The sequence below is a fragment of the Python bivittatus genome, unplaced genomic scaffold (assembly GCF_059951505.1).
Source record: "Python bivittatus isolate LINGU-HERP-01145 unplaced genomic scaffold, Pbiv_v1 ctg000700_np1212, whole genome shotgun sequence".
Classification (NCBI taxonomy): domain Eukaryota; kingdom Metazoa; phylum Chordata; class Lepidosauria; order Squamata; family Pythonidae; genus Python; species Python bivittatus.
Genome location: NW_028277098.1, coordinates 3,235,385 through 3,242,252, shown reverse-complemented (window position 1 = coordinate 3,242,252; position 6,868 = coordinate 3,235,385).

Here is a 6,868-nt window from a genome sequence, read left to right as displayed (position 1 = left end):
CACAGACACCTGTAAAGCTAATTGCAAACATTGATAGGATTGCTTTAACCCTCCTGATCTTATTAGGGACTCATCCCGATGCCCTGCTAACTGTGGCATGAAGATGCTGTACTGACTGTCTTTAGACAATCCCCAGCCCACTGGGGAGGCAGCTTACATTCATCCTTTGCCATTCCAGTTTTAAACACTTCTCTCAATACAAGGCTTGGCATGAACAATCTACTTCATTCACAATCTAGGTCAGCGTTTCTCAAACTTGGCAACTTTAAGAAGGGTGGACCTCAACTCCCAGAATTCCCCATCCAGCCATGATTCATGCTGGCTGGGGAATCTTAGGAGCTTGAAGTTCACACACAGAAATACTAGGTGATGATGCAGTCAGTAGCTGGCAGCTGCTGAGCTTCTGTTGTGTTAGAAGGTTGGGACATATAGGCATTTTAGATATATAGACATTTTAAATATTTTGTAGACATTTTGGATATTTGGACATTTAGATGTTTTAAACACTTGCCTTTACCTGCTTGTGTAACATGAAGTAAAAGCAGGCCCAGCATATGCCAATATTCCCTTTCCTCTATGTATGGTTGACCTCACAGTAATTGACCTTATTTAAATTATCAAAAGGTTGCATTCTTAAGGGTGTGACCTTCAACACTTCTCAATATCTCAAGGATGTGATAATTGCTCTCATGGTTTGTTTCTTCCTGACTGGAAAGAAGACACTTCATGTGAGCAGATAAACTATCTTGACTTGATAGTTCTTTCCTGTTCAGATGACCCTTCACAAAGAGAGATAAGCGGTCCTGACCTTGTTTCTTAGGGTTGTAGATCAGGACAGCAACTGGTGAACAAGCAGAGTGATAAAGGATACTTTACATATGGCTGTAAACAATCAAGGTGATAGAAATTAGTTTACATACAGAAAGGAAGAACCTTATTCAGCATCAGAGAAAGGGGTCCTGGGTAAGGGGAGGAGTATGGATCAAGGTAACTGGCTTTGATTGGATCAGAAAGTCATGACATCGTGGGTTTGAATGTAACAGAAGGTATATAATGTACTGTGGGGAGGGGGCCCAGTGCGGCTGCCCACCTAACTGCTTGCTGTCATTGCTTCTGCGCTTGGGTGAAGAATAAATCTCCTAACTTCATGCAATTCGTCAGTGTCTTTACTCCCGGCTCAGAAATGGACTTGGTAAGATAACTTTTTCTTCCAACAGTTGGCTCTTTAGGCTGCTGCGCCGTGCCGCATCCCCTTCAGTCACCTCAAGGCCATTTTGGCCTGGGCTGCAGGGAAAATAGGACCTTGATTTCCACAGAGGTATCCGCCCATAAAGACTGTCCAGGCTTTATACAGGTTCCTTATATACACGGGTAAACTAACCAGACCCGATGGTTTAAAAGGGGCGGGGGTGGAGGGAAGAAAGGTTGACAGTCAATTTAAATTGAGAAAGAGATGTATTGCTGGCTTTTATTTATTTTCTTGTTAAAAAAGTTAAACTGTCCAATTGCCAAAGCTCTCTGTGCAGTTTACAATAAAAGATAAACTTTGAATGAAAACATATAACGTCAAATACAATGCAGAATGAAAACACCACGCAAATTAGGCAGCAACTGGAGGGGGGGGACTTTCAAAATATACCCTGGGGGATACTTGTGAATGCTGCTGACTGCAAGCCACTTCCTGCCAGCTCTGCCATTCCTCTGCAGCACTTGCCAGCTTGAGTTATTGGGGAGCCGAGTTGAAACTGACCAGAGTTCTACTGGTTTCCCCGGCATGAGCATGAACATTGCCAGGAGAACTTTGTCCCACTGCTTCTGTATGTGATTGAAATAGGAAATATTTTTCCATTAACATTTCAATCTGATCCATTTTAAAAGGAAAGATTCTTCTCTCAGCTCTAACCTGGTTAATGCTATAGGACATTTGGGAAGCATGAGACAGATATCTCACCCATTCCTGCTACCCTCTGCATTCCTTGAATGGCAGGCAGTTCTGTCTTTCAACTCCCCAGTCACGTCCTTGGTTCCCCTGAACTCTGTGGCTTCTTTTAAAGATTACCATTCAAGGAAGATGTCCTCCTCCTGTTCCAGTGGGGGAGAAATGTCAGACAGAGCTTTCTTAAAAGCTTTTCTTTAACCAACAGAACAAAAACAAAACAAAACAGATTTCAGGATGAAAGGAACAAAGATTCTTATTTACAAATCAATTTTACAGCAATTCCATTAAATAGGACTTTACAGAGAATAAATAAAGGAAAAAAACCTTATACATTTATAATTAGGTATATTTTAAAAACACTGAATGCTTTTTAATGAAGCTAAATGATATATTATCAGTGTATTATAATTATCAGTTTAGATTAAGCAAGACATCTGCACATCATAGAAATGAAAGGAACCAAGTTCCTAGCATCCTCCCATAATACAGGTATTAGTTCATCCAATTCACCTGTCTTACACGTATTATGTTTGCATAATACATATACATATTCTGCCCTAGCCTCCGCCCTGTGGAACAGCATTCCCCCTGCGCTGAGGGGGCATGTTGGCCTTCCAGAAAGCCCTTAAACCATGGTTTTGTCAACTAGCTTGGGGGTCCCATGATAGAGGGAAGCCTGCTAGATGGCTGTATGAAAATTAATGGAATGCACTCTCAGTATGTTTTGCTGCCATATGATTTTTTTGTTTTATTTTTATCTTCTTGTTATCTTTCATTTTTAATAATCATTTTATTAAACTTTACAATTAAAAAGATAAGAACCAATATAAACTAAAAAATAAGAGTATATAAAAAATAGAAAGTGCAGAAAAGAAAAAAGAAAAGCAAGAAAAATAAGAATATAGTAAAGAAAAAGAAAAGACATGAAGAAATGACTTCCCTCTTCATAACGGCAAGTATAAACAATTTTAGTAACGTATCACCTTCTCTTAAAACACAACAAACGACCTCTTCTTTCCATATCTCATCTGTTACCTATAAACAAATCTTTAAAGCCTCGTCAGTCAGTCCTGGTCAGCAAAAGTCTATTAAGGGTTTCCAAAATTCACATTCTAGTCTCCTTTTTGCTGTTTTCCAAAAAGGATATCTTTTCTTTTTAATCCTTACACTTACATGGAGCTTCTTTCATCCAAGGTAGAAGGCCATTCTCCTGGTGTAATAAAACATGCCCTTCAGAAGGTTCTTAACTTCTAAGAAATCAGTAAAAAGCAGCTTCCTAAAGTAATTAAGGGTGGAAATAGGTGAACCCAGTATCTCTTTGAAAGGCACGAACCGTGGCTTAGTCAGGATGGTTTTCCCTCAGCTCCCAAAACTCTCAGACCTGTTGGACGTTGCTATTTTATGATCTCTTCGTGGGGAGATTCTATATGGAGCAAAGTTGTGCGTGATCCTTGTCCTCTCCTTGATCTGGAGAGTAGTCCCAAGGAGCCGATCCATTCACCAGCTCCTCTTTCTGCATGGTCATCAGTTCCGCAAAAGTGGAATTATGTTCCATCTGCCATTGCTGTCTCTGAAGTTAATACTTGGCTAATTTTCATTGAGAAGGTAAATAATATGATGGCTGAATCTGTAGATGGTGTATACTGAGTGAGCTGTGTTTATGTGATATGGTGTTAACTTATTTTACTTGTTTATGGTTTGGTGTATGGTTTATTTGATAACCCTTGGTTAAGCAAACCCTACTTAGTCTGTTGCATATGAGATAGATATAAGCTCTTCTCCCTCTCAAAGCCAAAGTCACCTGATGAAAACAATGTGTCACGTTTAGCCCAAAGAACTCCAAGAGACAATGCAAATTCAGTTCTACTGTGTTAGCAGTTAGCTACAACCTCTAGACAGAAAATCTCCCCAGACTGAAACCTGGCTCCCAAGCCAGCCAGCCACAACACCGTGAATTCCTCAGGGAGGTGCCAGCCTCACCTCTTGAATTTCCTACGCTCCTCCGGTGAACTAAGAACATGCCTATCTTCCTGTTCCTGGCCTTCATAATTCCATTCCATCACATCATGGGAGGTTCAGAACAGACAAATCAAAAGTTCTTTTTTCGGAATCAAGTGAAATTTGCTGCCAGAAGATATAGTGTTGGCCACAAATTTGGGGGGCTTTACAAGACCCATTAATGGCAAGAAGACTCAGTGACTACTAACAATGGTTATATATTACCTCTATTACGGGAGGCAGAAAACTTTCTGTATCGATTCCATGAAGCGTGACTTGAAAGGTGCTGTTGCACTTATGAGAAAGATCTTGTCTGTATTAGAACCATCTCAATTTCCCACGTGTATGTGATTCTTTCACAGTGTTCAGGTACAAAAAAGGTAAAAATGTATTTGCCATGCAGATGATGGTTCTCCCACCCCCTTTTCCCCAAACACTGAACATTGTCATACAGAGCCACTGATATCTTCAACATAACCTGTCTTCCCATTTCTGTTATTTTTGGTCATTAAATTTTGGTCATTAAATCCTGGAAAACTGTCCAGATGAAATAAATAATGCACTGTGCATTTCTCCATGGTATGACTTCAGTACTTTGAAGTTTTCTCCACCTGAGATTATCCCAGATGAGGGCAACCTCCAACTCAGGGTAGAGCCATAATGGAGGAAAGAGGGCTCTATCCTGCAGAGTGAAAACTACAACGCATTTTTCTTTCCACTTTTACCAGGAAATAATTTTAATGAAGCTTATCCCCCTTCTTGTGAAAAGTTAAGGAATCTATAGCATGCAGTTCCAACAAACAGAAGTTGTGTTATCCTTAATTCATGTGAGAGCCCTGTGAGTGCGGGAGCTGTCAGTGCAGACATCTACAAAGATTGCTATTTGGGGAGGCCAGTGCCCATGTGGCCTTACTGCCTCTTCATCATGTGTAGACTCTTTCATATGTATTGGGGAGAGCAGGGCTTGGCAAACAATTTTCTAGAGAGGTGTTTATATGATAATGGTGGAAGCCGTTGACCAAAGGTGGGAGAGAAGTGGTGCTTGATCCTATAAGAGACCATGAATATAATGCGCACACTAGATATAGAGTGGACACACATTCCAATTTGCATTGGAATGGCAGTTAAAATATATATGAGTTAAACAATGGTGGCAATATTATGTTCCAGTGCTTTAAACAAAAACAACATAACAATCCCCAGTTCCAAAAGCCATTGTCACAAAAAGTAGAAAATAACTCAAATGAAAAAATTAATTAAAGATCAGCTTCTGTACAAAAAAACTGGAAAGAAACTAGCATAACTTCAATTTTAAATAAGGAATCTTTGTGGAATCTATGAAAACACATTACTGTCTCCTCAGAGAAAATTGATGGGAGGCATGATTAAAGATAACATTATCAAGCATAAGAGAAAAAAAATCTTGCTAAAGAAAAATCCAACTGACTTTTTTGAAGGAAGCCCCACCTTATTAACCATTTACAGCCTATTGAGAGTCTCTCAGAATGAGGATGCGTGAGTCAATAACTGATGCATACTTGTTTTTTTTTTTTACTAGAGCTAGATTCACAAGGTATGCTAAACCAAAATCTGGTTTGCTTTTTTGTAGTTTAGCACGTTACATGGATCTAGTCATACCTAGTTTATATTGCAGTTCAAAGTTCAATTTATTTATAATCATAGACCAAAATATAAGGCATTGACAACAAACTGAACTAAATATTAAAAAAGGAAGAATGTAGCTAAAACCTTCTAATATGGGACAATAAATAAAGCTTGGTTAAATCCTAAATTTCCTAACTGTGATCATGATTCAGCAATATTTTACCACCTTTTTTGAGATTTTTAAAGATTTATTGGCTAATAAAAATGATGTATTCTCTTCCACAGAACAGTTGGAATAATTAACTAGAATGGATAATATTAATTCAGAGCACCATGTTTGGCACAATGGATACTCAGCAGATCATGAGAAATTCAACAACACTCTATATACAAGGGCAGATTCAGTCCTGGAAGTTGCTGTACCTCCCTTCCAGAACCCTTGATGGCAAGGTATTAAGCCTGGTGAGAGTAAAAACTCTTCTGTGAGGATCAGAGAAAATATTGTGTGAATATTTAAGGACAGATAAAGGCCAGTTCCAGAGGCTGATGTTACAATGAGGAGAGATTCTTCCCTCCATCCTTCTGTAAGTCTAGATCTAGGATAAATTGCTTGATCCCGTGTAAGGCCCTCTCAGACATTCCCTAATGTTATCAGTGGTTGAGCTGGCATTTTCTAATGTCATCAGTGATTGCGCTCAAGATCCACAGTAAGGAAAGTCTGAGGCTATTCTTTTTCCCATGAGGAGTCAAACTTGTCAACAAGGATTAACTGGGATAGAGATTATATTTTTTAGGGTATAATAATTTTAGATAGTGACATTTATTGAAGTTAATGTTTTTGGAATCTAGAGGCCATGAATTACATTGCGCCTACATTCATTATTAAATTAAAAGCTAAATTTCTATTAGAGGTTAATTAAAATGTAATTTTCACCATCCAAATTCAGGGACCCCCAGAATCTATCCATGGACACTGAAGGGGTCTGTGGGCTCCAGGTTAAGGACCCCTGGATTAGTGTGTTGTATGTAGTCAAATGTAGTTTATTAAGCAAACCATAAGTTAGCATGCTGTGTGAATATGGCTAAAATTATCAAATTTTCTTGATTTAATATAGTAGACATAATGTAATAGGGCTGGTCCCCTTATGAATAAATAGCTGAGAGTAGGACTATACAAACAGTTGTCTCAATGGTAAGATTTCCCAAATATCTGTTTGGGCCTGATTTTTATCTGTTTCATATCTGGACTTTGGTGTGAGGAAGAGAAATGCTTAGTCTGCAGATGACGCCAATCATTCAGGGCGGTGAAGACCAAAGCAAATTTGA